Source organism: Prosopis cineraria, unplaced genomic scaffold (assembly GCF_029017545.1).
Source record: "Prosopis cineraria cultivar Desert tree isolate PC_DT_omini unplaced genomic scaffold, ASM2901754v1 PC11, whole genome shotgun sequence".
Taxonomy (NCBI): Eukaryota; Viridiplantae; Streptophyta; class Magnoliopsida; order Fabales; family Fabaceae; genus Prosopis; species Prosopis cineraria.
The window spans coordinates 33,302,105-33,324,868 of record NW_026555342.1 but is presented as its reverse complement, the minus strand read 5'-3'; positions in this window follow the sequence as shown (position 1 = coordinate 33,324,868).

Here is a 22,764-nt window from a genome sequence, read left to right as displayed (position 1 = left end):
ATTTAAAAAATTAATGTATTATCAAAATCTATACATGAATGCTAATATCATGCAAAAATATAATACATAAACACATACATATAAATTGAATAAATTATTCACCTTACAATTTAAATACAATAGAAAGTTTTTAAAATTAATCTTAATTCATTTTTGTTCAAAACTGAATTCATTAAATTTATTTGAATATTGTTACTCATTTAAAGATATTTTTTCCCCTAAAAAATGGAATTCTATTCAAAATTTAAAAACCTTACCATCAACCCATTATAAATCATGTTCTATTATATTTAATTAATTAAAAATTATGAATTTAAAATCACAATTTAAAGAAAAGTATGTAAAAATTATTCAATTAAAAATATTGAAACTAAATGTTTTTCCCAAAAATAAGCCTTAAAAATATTTACAATATACTTCAAGCATCTCTTCAACATTAAGGCAACTTCCCTAAAAATATAAAATGTATCCCGATGTATAGATGTTCTGGGATTGCTCGAATACACTTTTTTCATTTGTTTTCTTTCAATTTAGCGCCTTTCTTCAATTTACTGCTGACACTTTCTCTATGACCTATTATCTTAGCTTGTTCAGTGAGTGAGTGAGTGTGTACAAAATTACCTTTGAGCAATTTTCCCTTAATATTATTTAGTTAATGAAAGATACTCATATGAACTTAACGGATTACCATTCTAACAAATTTAAACAAATAATCCTAATAATTTTCCAACAAGGCCAATGGTATTGATTCCTTAATTACATATAGGGTTACAAAACATTTTTTCCTTTGAACTTCTTTTCAAAGAGCGCCAGATGCCCTATACTAATAAATAAGGCAATGATCCTTTTAAATCAATTTTTTGACGAGCAATTTTATCTTTTTATTGTAACCATTATTTACCTATGTATATTACTAGAGTTAGTAATTCAAGCGGGTTGAATATATTTTGGGCTAGCTCAAACAAACAAAAAAGCACATATGGCCAAACTCAGCTCTAAATTTCTTAGGTTTTGAGCTTATTTAGGCCAACCTAAATACCCAAAACATCATTTTTTCTAAAAAAATTTTAATCTAAAATTAATTATTTTTATTATTATAAAAATAAAAAATACAATTTATCTATATGTTTAAAAAATAAAGTGTTATTTGGGCTGGGAAGGGTGTCTCCTTTTCCTTACCCTCTATTTCCCTCCTTATCTCCCTCCTCATTGCTAGATCAAAGTTTTCAATGGTTCAAATTTATTTTTTATAAAATTATTATTATGATTTTACCTAAAATATATAAATAAAATATTATAGTTTTAAATTACTTAGATTAAAGTTTAACAGTTCAAATTTATCTATACATTTTTATACAAAATTAAAATAAAAAATTTATCAAATATAAAATTAGAACCATTGAAACTTTGATCCAATGATGATGAGAGGGAAAAGGGGGGAAGTATAGCATAAGGGAAATGAGACACACTCATCTTGTAGCAAATAGACCTGAACTTGAAAATTTTGTTATTTTATTAAGTTGGCCCTAACATTTTTGGATTCATTCAAGTTGGCTCAAATTACTGGCATTATATGCGTATTATGTGTGGGTTCTATTGACTATCTAATTTGGCTTATTATTGTAGGATTAAAATATTAATTTGTCCTTGAATTTTTTTTAAAAGTGTTATGTTCCCTAAAGTTAAGGGTAGTGCAATATTGCCTTTCATGTATTAAAAAATGGAGTAATATCAACCCCTCCTTTAAATACCTATTAATTTGACCACGAGTTGACCAAATTAATTATAATGAAGTACATGAAAAGTAATATTGCACTACCATTGATTTCAAGGTGCTTGGCGCTCCTGTAAAAATATTTATAAGAACAAATTAGCACTTTAACTCTATAATAATAAGCTAGGTTATCATATGGTCAATGGGTCCTTCTTAAAGGAAATTGACAGGTTCTTATGGGAAAGATAAAATTGCTTCAGGAGAAAATAGTTTAAGGGAACATTAATGTCTCATTTATTAGTACGCGATACCTAGTGATTCTCAAAAATAATTCAGAGAGAAACATGTTCTTTAACCCTAATGAGAAATTATAAATATATAATATGATTTTCAACCATCCACCTAAAAAATAAAATAGGATAGTTAATTTATAAAAGCTATTTTCCTTATGACTCTAATTGTGTTCGGCAGTAGCATATTTGAAAGGTAAGAAATATTATTGAATAAAATAAATAAAATACAATTACCTTCTAGAACATTGGGTGCGTATCATAATTTAGAGCCTTTCCTCTTTCTTTTGCTTTTCTGGTGAAAGAAAAGAACTGAAATCACAAAAGCATGCTAATCTTTGAGCACTCATTTCCTAACTACCACAACAGCACAGCACAACACCACCATTGCACAGCATACCATTGCGGCATTGCTGTACTAGTACTCTACCCTCTAATTTTTAACTAACTTTAGCATTTTCTTTCCCTTCTCTCACTCCTCCTTCCATCTCCTCTCATTCTCTCAGCTTGTTCAGTGAGTGAGTGGGTGCAAAATCACCTTTTAGCAAAGCAGCACTCTTCTCCTCTCTATTCAAGCTCTCTCCACTCTTCAAAACCTCTCTTCCCCACCATTACCCTTTTTTGTTTCTCTCGACCATTTCTATCTAGAACATAACACTGCCAAGTACCTCTCTCTGTAGTATACATCTCTCCTCACAGCATGGATTACTTTTAAAAGGCTCTTGAATTTGCAAGCTAATTAAGATTAGTTTGTATTTATACAGAGGTGATCTTGGACTAAAATTTCATATTCATATTTCCCGATGTGTGCCAGCATTTTATGTAAAAAATATAAATTCTCATGATTTTTAAGGATTCCTTGCATGGTCAAATATGTTGGTTTTTAGAACATGTCAGAAAATTAAAGCCTTTTCTCTCTTAGCTTATTGTGATCGAATTTCATATAATTTTACGTCCCTTAAGCCCTAAATTAAGTGAAATTTCACTTTTCAAAACCATAATTAGATTTGTATTGAAATTATGATATTTTTAATAATGATTGTCTTAATAAAAGTTTTAATATTTTTATAAAAATTTCGGCAGAGTCTCCTTTATAAATAAGATCTCCCAAAATCTCTATAATAGAAATTATTATAGTATGCATTCAATAGATTGGAACTATAATTTCCAGACACAAACAGTCAACATAATAGAACAAAAATTAGGATCCTAGCTATAGTTAACGTAGAGCTTCTAAAGCATAATTTTTTTAAATAAAACATCTAATTGAGTATTTACATTAAAAAAGAAGGGATTTACAAAAATAAATATTTATCCAGCGTCAATTAATAAATCTGAGACCAAAATAATTTCCAATGAATAGCATCCCAAAAATAGAATTTAACAAAGCAAAATAATAAACTTACTATTATATGAAATAATTGAAAGGAAATTAATTCAGAATAATAACTCACAATATCTAGGAATATCAATTATAATAATAAAACATGAATGAATTAAAATTTCTCGAATTTGATATGCTAAAGGAGGATAATTTATTCATAATTGAGTAAAAGTAACAAACTTACTAACTGCAAATATTCAAAATTTAATTATACTAGCTGAGAACAATCAATATAACAAAATCATGAATTTGAAGATTAAGAAGTTCCATATAACTTCAAAGTACTAAACCACCAAATTGATAATAACAAAACAGATCAATTCTTTGTGCTTGTAAAGCAAATTAAATGAATAAATAAATAATAAGAGTACCCTTTATTAAATAAAACCAATAAAGTATTTATTCATAAATCAATTAAAAGCTAATATTTTTAAGGACTTTTGCAGAACAAGTATCAAACGTGGACACACAATTCATGAGAGTAAAATAACCAAACGCGGCTTATGCCACGAAAACAAACGTGGACACACTAATCCACGAGGGTAAGTAACCAAACGCGGTCGAAACCACGAAACAAATGTGGACACACAGTCCACGAGGGTAAATAACCAAACACATTTCAAGGCCACGAAACAAATGCAAGTGCGAGGCTCACGAATAACAAACGTGAGAACAGAGTTCGCGAAAACCAAACTAGCTAGCTATTAACTAAGGCGCACCAAGGGCTAACGGAACTGCCGTTAGCGACATTGTTCTACTTAAAGTCGTCATGAAATCATTTTTCAAACATGCGATAATAATCATTTTTGAAATACAATTTGTGTTCTCAATATCAAACTCGCATGAATCATTTCAAATCTCAAAGTTTGCCAAAACATTGTTTCATAGCAAATGTATAGGCTTATACTAGTTGAGTAACCAAGAATTTCTAGAGTAAAATAAACAAAGATGTCTCCATCGATCTTGAAAATATATTTCATAAAGAAAATACATGCATATACCATAATTTAATTAACTTTCACCATCATTCTAAAATTTTCAGAACCAAAATGATTTAATTAACAAAGTACATAGTAATCATCGTAGTTGTTAAAATAATTTATATGAAAATGTAATATTTTCAAAAACAGACTACTTTAATTGAAAAATAATGGGGTGCTATTCACTTACCTGCTAAATTCTAAAATCCAATAATTTTCTCCATCAATTTTTATCAAGGTACTCCTCTTCCACACATCCTATAAGAATATGTATAAATGAACCTCAATTTACTTCATATAATTACATGAACTTTATTTCACTACCAACACAATCCCAACCAATTGGAAGTACTTAAAATTTCAAAAATCAAAATTCATATCTTAATGGATTATCAGATATCATCATTTACCACCAACTTACCTCATATTATTCTAGCCATAACTACTATTTATATAAAATGTGATTTTTTCATACCTTGTATTAAACACCTTGTGTGCAAAATTTCCAACCATCCACAATTAAAATTATCATGCTTATTTTATCCATTTCTCAAACATCTTAAATGTATTCTCAAGATCAAATGATAAACTCCACTGTACGTATGAATTTATAAATTACACAATATAAATCTTCTAAAAATTCAACTAACCACACTATAGCTCAAGAATTAAACTCTTTGCAATGCTCAAGTTAAAACTCACATAAATAAAATTTGAATCAGTCATGCCTGTCATCCCACTAAATAAAATTTCAGAAAAGTCCAAATCTAGCAAAACTCTTCAAACAAGCATCTTACCGAACACCTTATAAGGACCAATCTCAATATCATGCCTAAGCCCTTCCCTTCCAACTTCATCCCACCAAATCCTCAAAATCAATCAATCCAAACAAAATTACTTTAACATAAAATTCAGACCCACATATACCATCATGAACCTTTAAGTTGTTTTTCTAACTCAACTTTGAATTTTCAATATTTTTTTTCCTACACAGCACGGACGAAGGTAGAACCAAAAGAAAAATTTGAAATTTCATCTCCATCACTTCATCCATTCACACGCACAGAATTTATTCAATGAAAAGAGAAGAGATCAAAGCTCCTCACCTCATATAAACCCAAACGCACGAACAGGGAAAGGAAGAAAAGTCGTGCCTCTACAGAGGAGGGAAAGGAGATTATCGTTGAGTACAGAGAAGAGATGAATAGATCGGTGACTGATAAAACAAGCAAAAGAAAGCAAAACATCTTACACTCATCCATACAGTCACTAACAGTGCGCAGAAGAATGAGTTTCAGCGAGCTGGAATAGAGGAGAAGAAAGGAAACAGAAACTGTGAGTTGCTGGATCAATGTCGAACGAAGCTACTGCAATCACGCCAGCGAAGATTGTAGTCGAAAAGGACGAAGGAGGAGGTGAAGCAAAAGGACCGAGCATCAAAGCTTCTCTCTCTCTCTCTCTCTCTCTCTCTCTCTCTCTCTCTCTCTCTCTCTCTCTCTCTCTCGAGCTTTCTAGAGAAATGAATGAAGAAGAGGAAGGTTTTCTTTTTAATAATCAGATGAGGAGGAGGGCAATTTCATAATTTCAGAAAGAGAGAAAAAAATGAAACTCTCCTTGGTCTCAGCCAGATTTGAACTTGGAACCATTAGAAGAATACTTGCATGGCTACCACTAGATCAGCTTCTCCTCTTTTCATATTTGTTTAAAAATTAATATATCTACAATTAAAACGCCAACTTATCATATAATTTTTTTTAATTCTTGGGCTTTTTCAATTTTAGCCCTTCTATTTCTCATGCATTAAAAAGGTAAAATTTCATATTCACAGGGGGTTAGGTTTAATTCTCATTTGGGGAATATTTGGCCTTTTTGATTGATGGTGATGGTAATTCTCGGGCTTGTTATAAAGATATTTTGGATAAAATTGATAATAGGCTTTCTTCTTGGAAGTCTCGCCTTTTATCTCAAGCGGGTAGAGCGATGCTCATCCAAAGTACTTTAACTTCTATTTTAGTCTCCCTTTTGTCTTTGCGAAAAATTCCAAATTTTATCTGCTATCAAATAAATATGAAGTTCACTAATTACTAAAGGTTCTTTCTGCAAATCAACATAAAATTCATCTCTTAAATTGGTCTCAAATTTGTAAACCATTTAGTGTTAAAAATATTCAGGTTTTTAACAAAGCTTTGTTAGCAAAGCATATATGGAGATTGTTTCAAAATAATAATTCGGTTTTTCAAAAACTTTTCAGCTCCAAATATCTCTTAATCAATAATAAAATGATGTTTCTTTGATTCCAAAATCTTCTACATCTCGTTTGTGGAGAGATATTTTACAATATAGAAAATCATTTTTAATCATTCAATCCATTTCTTTACATAGTCGGCAATGGTGGCCTTTGCAGCAGTTGGGTAATACTGCGCGATTCAATTTTCTAGAACTCTCATTGGTTATGCATCACAGTTTATTGGAGTAGCACTTTGGTGCATATGCTTGGAATTTTCGATGTTCCAGACATATTGGCAAATTGCAACTACAACTACTTGCTTTGCAACATGCTTTGTTTTTTCTCTCATCTTTTCCTTTTTGAAGTTTTTGTTTAATTAGTAAAAATTTATGAAAATGAAATGCTGCAAGATGAGACCAAACATTTATTTATTATCTGTTGCAAAATAATATTGAATATGCAAATTAAAATGTACTATTAACAAATTCCTTTATTGAGTTGACAAGTAACATAAAAATTGAACATGCAACATGTGTTGTTAACAAACTCTTCTATTGAATTAACAAGTAACATTACTTAAATAACAAGTTATAGTTTTAACAAGCAAGTCCGCATAATGTTGTTACAAGATAATATTAAATATGCAAAATATAATGTTAGCAACTTCTTTTATTGAATTAACAAGTAATATTAACTAAAATGGAAAATTAAATTACTATTTTAACAAATGCATTTCATGTTGTAACAAGCCAAAAAGATTGAATACGCAACATGTGTTGTTAGCAAGTTTCTTTGTTGAATTGATAACATGTAACATTACTAAAATAACAAGTTATAATTAATAACAAGAATTTACTATGGAATAAATAATCTATAAAAGAATTACATGTTTTTGATTTAATTGAAAACAAGCATATTAGGTATCTAAGGTTAAGTATATAATTTTTTTCCCTTTCAAAATCTATTGGACCTAATTTGAAGATAAATCATATTAGTGTAATATGGGATAAAATATAATTAGGTTTAATTTAATTAGAATATTAAGGTTATCCAATAGGAATATTTAAATAAGGATATTGATTCTTTAGAATTAGCTTTATGATCATTTATTTAATTGTTATCTTAAATATAAGTATCTTTAAAATTTGATTTAGATTTAGAATTTGGCATTTGAATTTAAATAATCATTATTTTATTACTTTAAGGTTCCATAAATAGAGTTGGAAGTTTTTATTTGTATTTAGTTTTAAATATTGAATGATAAGAATTCTTCTCTTTCTCTCCCCCTCTCCCTTTCTCTTCTTTCTCTTCCCCCTCTCCTTCTTGTTTTACGTTACATATCTATGGTCCTTTATTGAAATCATCCCATTTTTTATTTGTATTAATTCTTTACTTGTTCAAATGTGTTTACTCTAATTTCTGGTCAAAATGTTGTTTATTGCAGTACCCCTCTACAAGTTTAAAAACACATTTTAACCTAAAAAATTAAATTGAAGATGTTTTGATAAAAATAAAATTAGTGGTGGGAAAATCATGATTCACCTGGCTGGAACGGAACAAAATCAATGGCGAAATATGTAAGAGCTTCATGATAAGAACCACTTATGAAAAGGACCGGAGCAAGAAATTATTACTACTAGGTAGCTGGCAATTTCTTGAAGCAAATTAATTGTGATCAGATCATGCACATTGCTGACATTAGATAGCCATAGGTTATTAGAGAAAAAGAGATGTGAATACGATGGAGTTAGTGTCCACAGCATATACAGGACAGAATGTTATGGCCAATTGCAAAGGTAAAGGCGTCGCTTTATTTGTCTGTTGTAGGTACAACTCTCTTTATCTCATCACTCTTTTTATGTTTTCATTTTCTGCTGCCAGGTGTCTCACTTCCTCTCTTTCTCTATTCCTCTCTCATTCTGACAGTACCATTTTCATGATTCCTAAGATTGGCCGTCACTTCTTCCTGCTCTTCAACCCTTTTTTCATGTCCTTTTTGCCTTTGGTGCTTTAGTCTCAGCAGGTTCAAGCTTTGGATGCCGTATACTCCTTCAAGAGATGGGGTTACCTATGACGGAGACTATGAATCTGATGACTAGTTTCTAGGTTATCTGGTGTCGACATTCCTTTGGTGGTATAACTCGGGCTAATGCATCGAATAAGTGTGTTATCATGTTATACATAACTCACTGTTTATTCATGTTCTTGTTTCCCTTCATGTGGCCCATTTGATGTTAAAAAATAATAATAAATTAAATTCTCACGATTTTTAGGGACCCCTTGCATGGTCAAATACGGTGGGTTTTAGAATATGTCAGAAAGCTTTTCTCTGTCAGCTTTTTTATTTGACATATTTTTAAAAAATAAATGAAGTAGCTGGTCAGAGATGTTCTATCCTCATCTGTCTTTCACACGCACACGCTTGCTCCTCCGATCTCTATTTTTCTCTCTCGATATATAAACGTTCAAATAAATAGGGCTTCTTTCTTCATTTTCTATCCGTTGGAAACTGCTTTCACTGTCACATGTTTCTGGTTTCTTTTTCTAGGTTATGTCACAGAGTCCCTTCCTTCTTCTTTAGAAATGAAGAAGCAAATGTTGTGTGGTGACAAGGAAAAAAATATTTTGTACGGTTATAATATTGTAGGCTGTGGCTGTTTGATTAAAAAGGAGAGAGAAAGAAGAATGTCGCCTTTTTGCTGAGTGTAGTGGACATGGAGAGTATGATATTGTTGTGAAAAAGAAAGAGCACGTAGAAGAAGCATGCACGTGTGTATTGTTTTAACCTTTTAATAATATATTTATAAAATGTTGATGCATTTAGAATATAATGTTATCACAACCCTATTCTATAACCTTAATATCTCGGGAGAGATAATCTCTACCATTGACAAAACTTATTCCTCATGTTAACATAAATGAAACATTCAATGTTATTTTACACATAATTATTGAACAGACAAGCACAGAAAAATAAACGACACCATGTTTTATAATTAAATTTTAACCTTTAATTAAATTTTTATAAAGTAATTTTTTATAATTTTACATACTATTTTTTAAATGTTCAGGAAAACATTGTAAAAAAACTTCATGTTTTTTATGTTAATATAATTTAAAAATAAAATTACCCTTTAACTTATTATAAATATTTTTTTTATTCCCAAAAACCATCATAAATATTTTATACTTGAGGTACAATAAATGAGTAATGATTGATAAATATTCTTTATTTATTATCTCACTTAATTTTTTTTTTGGGTGAGATATCCCACAAATTATTTTAGCAATAACTTATTATCACTAGCAATAGCTAGAGCTGTCAATTAGAATCGAGCTATCGGAATGTCAATTAGAATATAATATAAACTATACAAGTCGAAATTGTTGAGTATCTAAAATGTAAATATTTTTAATCCTTATTATAATCAATTTTCATTAAAAAAATAAAACATTAGACCCTTTAGAAGGTGGACTACTTGGAGGAGGTGATGCTATTTCAACAATCTTAGTGACTTCTTCATCATCATCTAGAATAAATATATTACAAATTATGCTATTCTCAAATATTAATTCAAAACTTTAAGTAAATTATAAAAATAAAGTTATAAAAAAATATAAAAACTTAAGGGCTAGCACGAGCTTGAATTTGTTTGTACAAGGCTTGTAAGGGTAGGACGTAAAATTCTTTTTATATCAAAATTAATTTCCTATCTTTTAAGCTCAACTCTCAAAAAATAGAAGACTTAAAAGAGTGGTCTGTCAAGTTCAATTCTTATTGACTGTTTTAACTATGAGGGTCAATAATAAGGCTCCAGCAGTCAATAAGATTTGGAGGGATAGTGATCAATTTGTTTTTTAAATCAAATTTGAGTTCCAATAGCTCATGATTTTATTGCCACGTGTCTGAAAATACATACACAGAAAAATTAATACTAATTTAATAACTTGGTCAATAAACATATTTTTAGATGACCAATGATGCGTGAGGTTTTTAATCTCAAGCATTTTGACTAATCGCTAATGGCATTGTCATGAGAGACAATAAGCCATAAGGCTTTGTAAGCATATCAATTTGGCTATATGCTTAATTTAAGAAAATCAACTTAAGAAATCAAGTGTTTATTAGACATAAAATAAATATTAACAGATTAAAGGACCATACCGTGTACAACTTTGAGTCTCTATGGGCATTAAGGTTAATCATCATGTGACCCTGAGTGACGATAAATGGTGTTTGGAATTTTTTTTTTTTTTTGGTGAATGACAAAGAAGGGAAGATGGGGAAGAGAGATAAGAGAAAGGGGGAGGAAAGAGAGAGTAAACAGAGAGAGGGAACGCCGAAACTCTTATTCAACAATATTCAAAAACTAATTATAAATGAAAATCCTAACTCTATTTATGGAGTTCTAAAATAATAAAATAATAATTGAATAATAAATCTAAATCTAAATCTAAATCCTAAAACTAATTTAAAAAGATACTAATAGAATGATAATATCCTATCTTATTAAATATAAATAAATTGAAGATAACAATAAAATAAAATAAATAACCCCTAATTCTAATGGATAAATATCACTGCTATAGGATGGACTTTTTACAATGATTATTTTGGATTTTCTACATCAGTTATGAAAGGGTAGTTAAAAAGAGGGAAGTGAAAGTCCACTTTTCACATCAGTTATTACATTCAACCGATGTGAAAAGTGGACTTTCCACATTGGTTAATTATTGAAAGTTAATGTTAAAAGTTTTTTAACATCGGTTTTCTATATAACCGTTGTTAAAATTTTTTTTTAATTTTATTTGTTTTTCTTGACATCCATAATTTTAAACCTATAAATTTTATTGTTTATACAGCAATACAAATAGCCAGCCAGTAGATTCATGATGAATATTCAACTATACTGTATATTTATAAAATGAATTAAAATAATATGTTCTCCAAAAAAAATAACATGTTAATCTATATATATAATTTTTCAACTACTAAAATACTATAAAATTTTGTTCAACCTTTCTTCACTTTGAAAAGCACTTTTGGAGAAGTTGTTGAGCCAATACATCTTGAATGCCGCCAACCTCTTCTCCATTATAAGGCTTTATATTTTCAAAAATCCAAATAATAAAATTTATCAGAATAATACTTTATGGAATTAAATACAAGAATTTAAACTAAAATAAAAAAATAAAATGCCTCTTATAATCTTTCTGCAGTCCCAACTTGAACTATCTCATACATGTAATGGATAACATAATATCTACATTTTGTGCTTCATGGCTATCTACGACAATGAAATAAATGAAGATTTACAAATTAAATATGAGGGATAATTAAATATGAAATTTAAAGGTTCATATATACTTACATTCAAGTAAATCCATTCCACCAATAATTTTTGCTTGTGTTCCCCAAAAGCAAGCATATAATATGTTTCAAGTGTACTATTATCATTTGTAAATGAAAACACATTACACAAGTATAAATATCTCATGGAGTAAAGTTTTATATAAACTAAAACTTACTTGTTGAAAATCCATGTGAACTCTTTACCTAGTTTTTTCCCTAAAGAACAAAACTAGTATACTTCATTTTGATTCGGTCAAAGAACACAAAGTAACCAATGATAACTACATCATATAAAAATTTAAATAGGTATTAAATAACACGAATATATACACACACATACACATGCATGAATAACAAATACTTGCTCATCAATAATTGGCGCTAAATAACATGGCAATTTTGTATCTAACACATGATTCATCACGTATGTCATCCTTCTATATACTACATTGTGAGCTTTCTGCATAGTTTCCAGGCACAAAAATTCAAATGTGTTTTGTTTTCCCATTGCACAACAAATACTGTATAGGTATCTATTTTTGAAATGATATGAAAATGTTAATAGTATGAAAATGAAATGAAAAAAATGAAGAAAGTCTATAGAAAAGTTATAGGATTTCCAATTTAGCCCAAGATAAATATTCTAATGATGAATTGTGGACCCAAACTTGTCTATTTGACCTTCGACAATAACACGTTTTTTTGGAATCTCCAAATAAAGATAACAAGAAGCTCTTTCATATGACTTTCAACAGTGGGTCAGATGGACCCGTTGTTGAAAGTATTTAATTAAAAAAATAGAATCAACAATGGGTGAGCCATCTTACTTACTATTGATTCTGTCAAAAACTTAAGAAAAACTACCGCTATTCCTCCTTCTTCCTCATTCCTCAACCCCCTTCCCATCACAGACCCCTTCCCAAAATCCTCTCATCACAGACCTTCTTAATGCCTTCCCCTTCCCTACCGCCTCCTACCCTTCTCGACTCCCTCCCTTTCTCCTCCTCCCCCCCTTTCGACCTCCTCCCTTCCCCTCAGTGCCTCCCCTTCCCCTTTGCCCCCCACCCCCAACCTCTTAGCCTCCTACCCACTTACTCATCCCTCTCATCCTCTCACCCCTCAGCTCACAGCAGGTACATTTTTTTTTATTTTCACTAGTTTTATATTTGAGTTTAATTTGTAATTTTAATTTTTGTTTAATTTATTTCAATTTGATTTACTCTTTAATTTTATTTGAGTACTTTTAATTATAGTTTTTTTATACAATTGCTTATTGGGAGTGTTGTTAGTGATTGCCTAATGTCCTAGATTAATGAAGTGTGATTAAGTTTTTGTTGTTTGAAGGAGTGGTGCTATAAAACTTTTATTCTTGTTAAATTTGTTGGAAGTCTAATTTTTAGAGAAAATTATGCCATAATTTATTGGAAGTCTATTATTGGAAGTCTAATTGCTTGTAAAAGTTGTTATTGATATTATTGCTGGGAGTGCTGTTAGTGACTTTATGAGGCCTTAGATTGTTGTATGTGATTATTTATTTCATGTAAAATCATGAATTTTCTCTTGTAAAACTTTTTAAAAGTTTTGGGAGGTTCAATTTTTAGGGGAGACTCTGTAGAAATCTTTTTAAATTTATTCTACTTTTTCTTAAATTACTTAAAATCTTATTTTAATTAGGAATTTTATATTTTTGAAATAGCTTGAAGATGATAACATGGACATTAGTTTTATTCTCCTTTAGGTAGTGACTTTTGGATCGTAGTTGGATAAATGCTAGATGAATAAGTGATGAGTATGATAATGGGGTGAAAGGGTTTTTTGAATTTGCTAAGAAAAATGTTGTTGACAATAGTGGAAGGTTCTATTGTCCTTGTGTAAATTGCTTGTATGAGAGAAAATTAAGTGCTGTCAAAATAAGAGAATACTTGATTTGCGATGGTATTTGTAAGAATTATCCAGTATGGATTTGGCATAATGAACGATTGAAAAATCATAGTGGTACATCTCAATATATGGAAGTTGATCATAATTTTGATGATGAAGTAGATATAGATGAAGATCGACTAGAAGACATGATCCGTAATGTTAGTGAAAAGGCTTTTGAATGAGCACATGTCTATGATAACTTGCACACTGATGCAGAGAAGCCTTTATACCCGGGGTGTACTAATTTCAATTTGTTATATGGGGTGTTAAAATTAGTTACCTTGAAGGTAAGAGCTAGGTAGAGTGACCAGATTTTTACATGGTTGTTAGAGTTACTCCGAATAATATTTCCAAAAGGAAATGTACTACCAAATCATTATAATGATGCCAAGAAGATCTTGTGCCCAATAGGTATGAATTTTAAAAATATTCATGCATACCCTAATGATTGCGTGCTTTATAGAAAAGATCTAGAAGGGGAGGAGAAGTGTCCAAGATGCGAGGCACCACAGTATAAAGAGAAGGGAGCTCCTGTAAAGGTCTTATGGTATCTTTCGATTATACCAAGGTTCAAGTGCTTGTTTATGAATACTAATTATGCAAAGAACTTGAGATGGCATGTAGATGAGAGGATATTTGATAGAAAACTTCAATTTCTAGATGATTCTCCTCAATGGAAAAAAATTGATCAATTATTTTCTGAATTTGGCAATGAGCCAAGGAACCTTAGGCTTGAACTTTCTATTAATAGAATGAATCCTTATGGTAGCTTGAGTAATATACATAGCTCATGACCTGTTCTTTTAGTCATTTATAGCTTGTCACCTCAATTGTGCATGAAATGGAAGTACATAATACTATTTATGTTGATTTTGGGACCAAAACAACCTAAAAATGACATTGATATTTATCTAAGACCCTTGATTGAAGACTTGAGAGAATTATGGGAGGTAGGTGTGGATGTGTTTGATGTAAATTAGAAGGAGAATTTTAAGTTACGTGCTATGATCTTTTGCACTATAAATGAATTTCCTACATATGAGATTTGTTTAGGTATAGTGTCAAGGGTCACAAAGCATGTCCAATTTATGAAGAAGGCACATGCTACCATTAACTTTAACATGGAAGGAAAACAATCTACTATGGCCATCGAAGATCTCTTAGATGAGATCACCCTTATCATAAATTGAAGAAAGCTTTTCATAGCCACCAAGAGCACCTTATGCTCTAAATGCTTTGACTGGGGAGCGAGTTTATCAATGGGTGAAAGAAATCAATGTTATCCTTGGTAAGACTCATGAGAATGCAAGTGCTAAAAGCATATAGAAAAAATGATTCATCTTTTTTTATCTTCTATATTGGCGTCATCTTGAAGTGAGACGACATTGTATTGATATTATCCATGTGGAGAAAAACATGTGTGATAGTATTATTGGAATGCTTCTGAACATGCAGGACAAGACTAAGGATGGTGTGAATGTAAGGTTAGATTTAAAAGCAATGGGAATATGAGAGGACTTACACCTGAGGTCAAAAGGTAAGTGGGCTTACTGTCCCCTATCTTCTCATACATTGTCCAAGGTAGAGAAAATAAGTTTTCATTTATGTTTACATGGGATCAAAGTTCTATTAGGGTATTCTTCAAATATTAATAAGCTTGTGTTGATGAAAGAGTTGAAACTAATAGGCTTAAAGTCTCATGATTGTCATGTTTTAATACAACAATTATTACCAGTGGCCATTCAAGATATATTGAAAGAAGATTTGAGCACACAATAACTAGACTTTGCTTCTTCTTTAATGCGATATGTAGTAAAGCTGTTGATCCTAATAAATTGGATAAGTTGGAAAAAGAAGCTTATATTATCTTATGTCAACTTGAGATGTACTTTCCCCCTTCCTTTTTTGACATTATGATACAGTTAATAGTTCATCTAGTGAGAGAGGTGAAAATGTGTAGATTTGTCTACTTATGATGGATGTACCCCTTTGAGACATACATGAAAATATTGAAAGGGTATATGAAGAATCCATACCAGCTTGAAGCATCTATCATTCAAAAATATATTGTCAAAAAAGCTATGGAATTTTAATCTAATTACTTGTCAAATATAGAACCAATTGGGCTTTTTAAATGTCGTCAGGAGAGGAGGCAATTAGGTCAAGACACACATGGGGTATTAATAAAGAGCATGAATCGTGATGAAGTGCAAGAAGTGCATTTATATATCCTAAATAACATTGACAAAGTTCGAAACTTCTAAGGGTAGAATGCAATCGGTTGAGAATGACTAAATAAAGGTTCTTGAAAGAGCACAATAAGACTTTTGTAGATTAGTTCAAACATAAAGTCTTAAATGAAGATAACATTTCTAACACTATTAAATGGTTAGCAGAAGGTCCTAACTTGGATGTGATATGCTAGAGTGCATCCGATATTAATAAGTATTCCTTCTATACAAAATCTCTTGATAAGAAGAGTACTATGCAAAATAATGGAGTTATAATAGTGGCTAAAGTTATGCACCTTTCAAGTAAGAAAGATAAGAATCTAAAAGTGACATCCATGCCTTATTTTGGGATTATTCAAGAGATTTGGGAGGTTGACATCAATGATGTGCAAGAAGATAAGTTAGGATTTACATTAGTTGATCTTAGAAGACTAACTTATGGGGAGGTGCCATTTATTATGGCAAACCAAGCAAAACAAGTTTTCTATATCACTGATCTGAAAAATATAAGTTGGTCAATAATTCTTAAAGGAAAAAGGCTGATTGACATTGATGACAAAAATGAAACAGGCTTCGATATTTTTGAAACTCCTACCTTCTCATCAGGACTACCCGATTTGAATGAAGATGAGATAGATAATGAACATGCCACACAAAGTGATCACCATGAAGGGATATGGGAGAATATCTCTATATGAATATAATTTTTAAATTAATGTTAATTTTCTAATTTTAAAATTAATGTTAGCTTTTTTTATTTTGTTTTATTTACAATTCTTTATGTTTTAGTTATTTTATATTATTTGAATTATGCTTTATTTATAGTTCTTTATGTTTTACTTTTAGGAACATGGAGAAGAATCAGAGTAGACCTACTAACGGTGCTTTGAGCCAGCCATTTGTAGAGGTTACTCCTAGCCAGCCTATTGCATAGGTTACTCAGAGCCTACCAACTGTAGAGGCTGCTCATAGCAGTGATGGTGATCCTAGTCAGAGTTAGTTAGTGAGGAAGGTTAGAAGAGGCATGCGAGTAAGAGAGCTGACCTTAAGTAGGATTACTGGCCATAGATTACCAATCTAGTTTGATCGGCGGTGGAAACCATGAGGGCTAAATAAGGCCAAGTTTGTTAGCTACCTTGGGCTCTATCATGTAATAAGCCTAGTATTTTGTATGAAGATCGGCTTGATGTGCCAGAACATGTGAAGGAATAGATTTGGGAAAATATTTAGGTATATCATTGTAAAGTTATAAACATTTATAATTATTATGTGTAAAATACTAACTATTATTAATTATAGCTCACCTATAACATTTTGAATGATGAAGCATGTCGAAGATAGCTGATAAAATATTATGGGGAATATTAGAAAGGTTTCAAGACTGACTTTGTGAGGAAATTTGTCCATATCGAGTTGAAAGAAGGTCAGTCTCGTCCTGATCCTCTCGAGACATACCAATTTCTGGATGAACAAATTTGGCAAGAATTCCACACGACTTGGACTATTGAAAAAGCTATGGTTAGTCAATTTCTAATTAATTTAATTTTAATAATTTAATTCAATTGATTGCATTAATTTGTTCATTTTTTATTAACATCAAAAACAAGCAAAAGGTGAAGAAATTGCTTAGAGAAATGAATGCCCCCACACAATGTCTCGTGGGGGTTATGACTGTGTTGACAATATCTTGATGGATGAAAAGTTGAAGAAGAGAGAAGAAGAAGCTAAATCTAATCCTTCTATTATCTTATCCACACCATCGCCTATCTCTTGTGAGGATAAATGGAGATATGGTCATCAACATAAGAAAGGAGGGTATACAAGCGAGAAGGCATGCTAGGTTGCCAAAAGGATTATAAGTAATATTTAGTTATTTAATTTTTTTATTCAATTATCAATATAAAATTTTATGATATTTGTTTTGTTTCTTATAGGAAGCTCTCAAAGAACAACAATCTCAAGGATCCTTTATTCCAAAAGGTAGAAATGACATCTTGGTAGTTGCTATAGGAAAAACCAGAGCATCCCACACATGTTAGATGTGTTGGATTTGGTGTGGGAATCAGAGACTACTTTAGAGCACCTAGACACCCCAGTAGCTTGGGTGTTGTTACAAAAGATGAGCTTGAAAGTGTCATAACAAATATAAGGCAACAAGCAATGAAGGATGTTGAAGCTTCATTTGAAGCTTGTTTGGAAGCTCATCTTACAAAGAAGAAAGAGGAGATGATGACCTTTATGACCTCATGACAAGAGATGATTGCTAATGCACCTTATCCATAGTCTCCTAGATTTCACAACACGAAAGGGAGTAATGTTTTTGGATGCATGTCAGAGGGTCCTTCAGTAAGAAACACCGATGAACCATGTGAGCTATATTTAGAGGATCCTAATAGATGCTTGGTCACTCTTGGCAGCATTCACACTTTGGGACAAACCATCCACCACAAGTAAATGCATTAATATCAAGCAAGAGTGGTGGTAGAAGATGTAAAAGTAGTAGAAGCAGTTGTCCCATTCCTATTGATGAGGTCAAGGCTATGTCTGAAGTTGTTGGTACTTTTATCATGTGGCTCAAGAGACTTGTCAATATGATTTAAGTTGTGGTATGTGTTATTAATATTTCTTTCTTATTATGTTTTTTAATTAATTATCTTTTGTCTTTTCAGCTTCCCTCGCTAGATCTTCCACCGCCCCCGTTGCAACCACAACCACACAATTGACTCCTCTCCAACAAATAATTTTACTGGCCTATGATAAAGCATTTAAAGAAAAACAATTTATAAAAGAAAAGGATGTTGTGATTGAATGGGAAGACATGAATCGACTTCTCTCAAAAAATTAGCTTACCACAACATCAATTGAACTATTTATGATATAAGTATGTTTAATTTGAATATAATTAACTTGTCAATTCCAATCAAATAACATGATTGTATCATTGTAGGTATCTCTATTGTTTGTGTATTACATCAAGCAAAGGTCATAATTTCATATTTCTTTTCCCTCGTCACATGACGAAGAAAGGGAATACTCTATAAATATGATCCCAATACTTCCAGCAATGAATATGTGAAGTCAAGAAGGATTTTTTCATGGCTCTATATGTGCACTCATAAGGACCAATTTATCATTTATAGTTTTTTGTTAAATGTGAATTTCTTCTAATAAGTCATCCTATTTTGTATGGACCACTAGCAGCTGATTGTTCTTTCATTATAGAGTAATATAGTCCCCTTCTTATGCTCCCTCAATTACAAACCAAATAAAGACATAAAGAAGACTTAAAACTACTGTTGAAAGTTTATTTTTAACAGCAGTTGGACAATTGTTGTTAAAAGCCTTGACTTTTAACATCTCCTAAAACAACAGTGGTTTTATAACTGCTGTTAAAAGTGTTTTTCACCTACTGTAAAAAGCCTTTTTTGTAACAGTGTTTGAAAGTGTGCAGGCCACAGGAGGCAGATAAGTCCTCTTTCCATCTTCTCATCAAGCAAATAATCATTCTCTTATTCCCATCTCGGCCAAGTCTAGTTTAGCATTATCCCATCCTTAGTCTTTCCATTAATATGTAGTAGTGTGCCTACAAGACTATCACAAATATTTTTCTCTACATGCATCACGTCAAGACAATGCATTACATTAAGACACTGTCAATATGGAAGATCAAAGAAGATAAACCTCTTTACTAGTGTACAAATTTTCATTTACAAGGAACTTTTAATATGGTTTAAAGGCAAAAAGGTAATGACATGTTTGTAATATTATGTGTATCTGGGGGACTTTAATTGCAAGTAAAAATTTACCCATTATAAAAAACACTTAAAACATTGGGTGTACATCTACTCAATGTTGTAAGTTTTTTAAATGAACAAAATAAAATTAATTACTTTTAACGTTGGGTACCAAGGCACCGATGTTAAAAGTGAAGTTTTAACATTGAGTGCAAGTCACCCGATGTTGAAACTTAATTAATTTTTTTAAAAAATAAAAATTTTAATTTTTAACATCAAGTGCCTTGGCACCTGATGTTAAAACTCTTTTAAATGATTAAATTAACCCATGCCCCTTCAATTCTTAAAACTTCCCATCCTCTTCAGTCTTTATCTTCTTCATCTTCAGCCTCCACTGTCACACCTTCCCAGTCCCGCTCCCCCTCCCCATCATCTTCCTACTCCCAATCATCCCTCTCCCACATTGCCCCGCACCTTCTATCCGCCACCCCACCCCTCCCCTCTTCCTACCCCCCTTGTTTGACCCCACTACTCACTCAGCCTCCCCTCCACACTGCCCCTCTCGACTCAATTGACCTTCTCTCCCCCTCATCCCTATAACTCCTCCATCCTGCTCCTCCTTCTTCCTCACAAATTCTCAGCCTCATGTACTATTTTTTTAATTTATACTTATTAATTATAGTTTTACTTTCAATTTTAGTGCTGTTAGTTAATTGCATTTCTTGTTATGTTGGCATTTGAGTTTTACTATCCAACAAAACATAACTCTAGTATGTTCAAAGTTCCCCCCTGATTCTGGGAGATATTGGCCTTGAAAATTAAAATCATAACGTTGTTGAGTTCACGTGCAAACAGTCCAAGACCTGATTTACCTTGAAACGATTTTGTGCTTGAACTCCGGAAGTCAACTTCACATCAAACGAACATTTTCCTAAAATGAAGCTTTATAATAAGATAGTTAAAAATTATATATATATATATATATATAGAAGGGCGTAGAGATTTGTTATTAAAAATTATATTATTGTTCTAAAAATACTATTGTGCCCAAAAGTGAAAGTGGTTTTTGAAGAAAAAATCACTTGAAGGAGTACCAAGAGAGGTTCTTTGGTGGACAGATTGCCAAATGGAAGATATAATAGAACTAAAGATGGAGATGGGGCCATCGCTTTGCTAAATAATTCTTTGTGCATGGTGCCCCCATGTTAACAAATTCTCACAATTTTTTTCCCTTGCATGGTCTAATAAATGAATTTAATTTCCTCCCAAGATCAAGATGTTATAAAATTGTAGTTTTGGATATTTGGTTTTTAAATAATCTAAAGTAGCATTTGAATTAATGGATTTGGATTTGGATTTTAGATTTGAAATATTTTAAATCTCATATTTAAAATTATTTGTTTAAGTGGTTTAAAAAAATTCAAATGAAAAAGATAGATAACTAGATTTGAAATGAAAATAAAAAGATTAGGAAAAATGAGTTTATTTCTATTTTTTAATAAATAAGAGATAGGAATAAGACATAAAAAAAAGATTCAAAAGTTATAGATGTATTAATAATAAAAACATGAAGATAACGTTATGTTTTAAATGATTGAAATTTTAAAGCACTATGACATGGAGGAAATTTGGAATTACAAAAAAAATATAATGAAAGATTCAAATCAAAATTTATAAATTTTTGTGTATACAAATGAAGGATTTGGATCAAATCTAAATCTTTATTAATCCAAATCCAACATACACTCTAGTCATTTAAAATTTAAGTCACTTCAAACCTTCTATCTCTTCATATTTTTACCAACAATATTTCAATAAATTTCATATTATTTTTATCTCTTGTCAATTGAAAAATATATATAAAATCATCACTTTTTAATAAATATACATTTTATTAAATATTTTTTCTTATATAGTTTTTTAATTAACAAACTCTTGCCTTTTCAACTTATCATAGCATCAATTAAGCTATTTATGTTGTAAGTATATTTTACTTAAATATAATTAACTTATCAAGTTCGGTCAACTAACATGATTGCATTATTACAGGTACCTCCATCGTTTGTGTATTATATCAAGCAAAGGTGACAACTTTGGATTTCTTTGCCTCATCACATGATGGAGAAAGGAAATACTCCTGAAATAAGATCTTGATACCTCTAGCAACGAATATGTGAAGTCAAAAAGGATGTTTTCATGGCTCCATTGTGCATTTGTAAGAACCAATTTATGATTGATAGTTTTTTTTGTTTGTTAAATGTGAATTTTGTCTAATAACTCACCCTATTTTGTAGGAACCACTAGCAGCTGATTGCTTTTTCATTGAAGAGTAATACAGTCCTCTTCTTATGCTCCTTCAATTACAAACCAAATAAAGACATAAAGAATGTAATGACCATAAATTTTGAATTAAATAAATTTCTCTTCTAATTGATATTTTATTTAATTGTTCCAATCTAACAAGTGGATGGTGGTTATTTACTGGAACTTAAGCTAGTAGTTTACTGGAAGATTTAAAGTTCAAATTTTTCTAAGTAATAGGCTAATTTTATTTTGTCTTGATTATGAGAAAATTTCCCCCAAAAAAATGCCTTGTCTCCTATGTTATAACATAAAAAAAAAAAAATTTGGGTCCAACCTTGTAATTTTCTTCCTCTGTCATTTAAACGATAGAACCTATGAGAGAGAGGGAGAGAGCATCCGAAATTTCCTTTCCTTTCTTCATCGATATGCTTCTTTGTATCTCGCCGTCGATTGCCGTGTTGCTGCCGTTGCCGCCTGCTATCTTCTCTTCATTACCGTTACTGGTTGTTGAGGGGGTTGAATCACCAAATCTTCCTCCCCTGTTGTCCTCTTTTGCTCGTTCCTTCTTTTGTGTTGGTGAGAGTGTTTCTCTTTCTCGTCAGATTTGGCAGTTGCACGTACGTG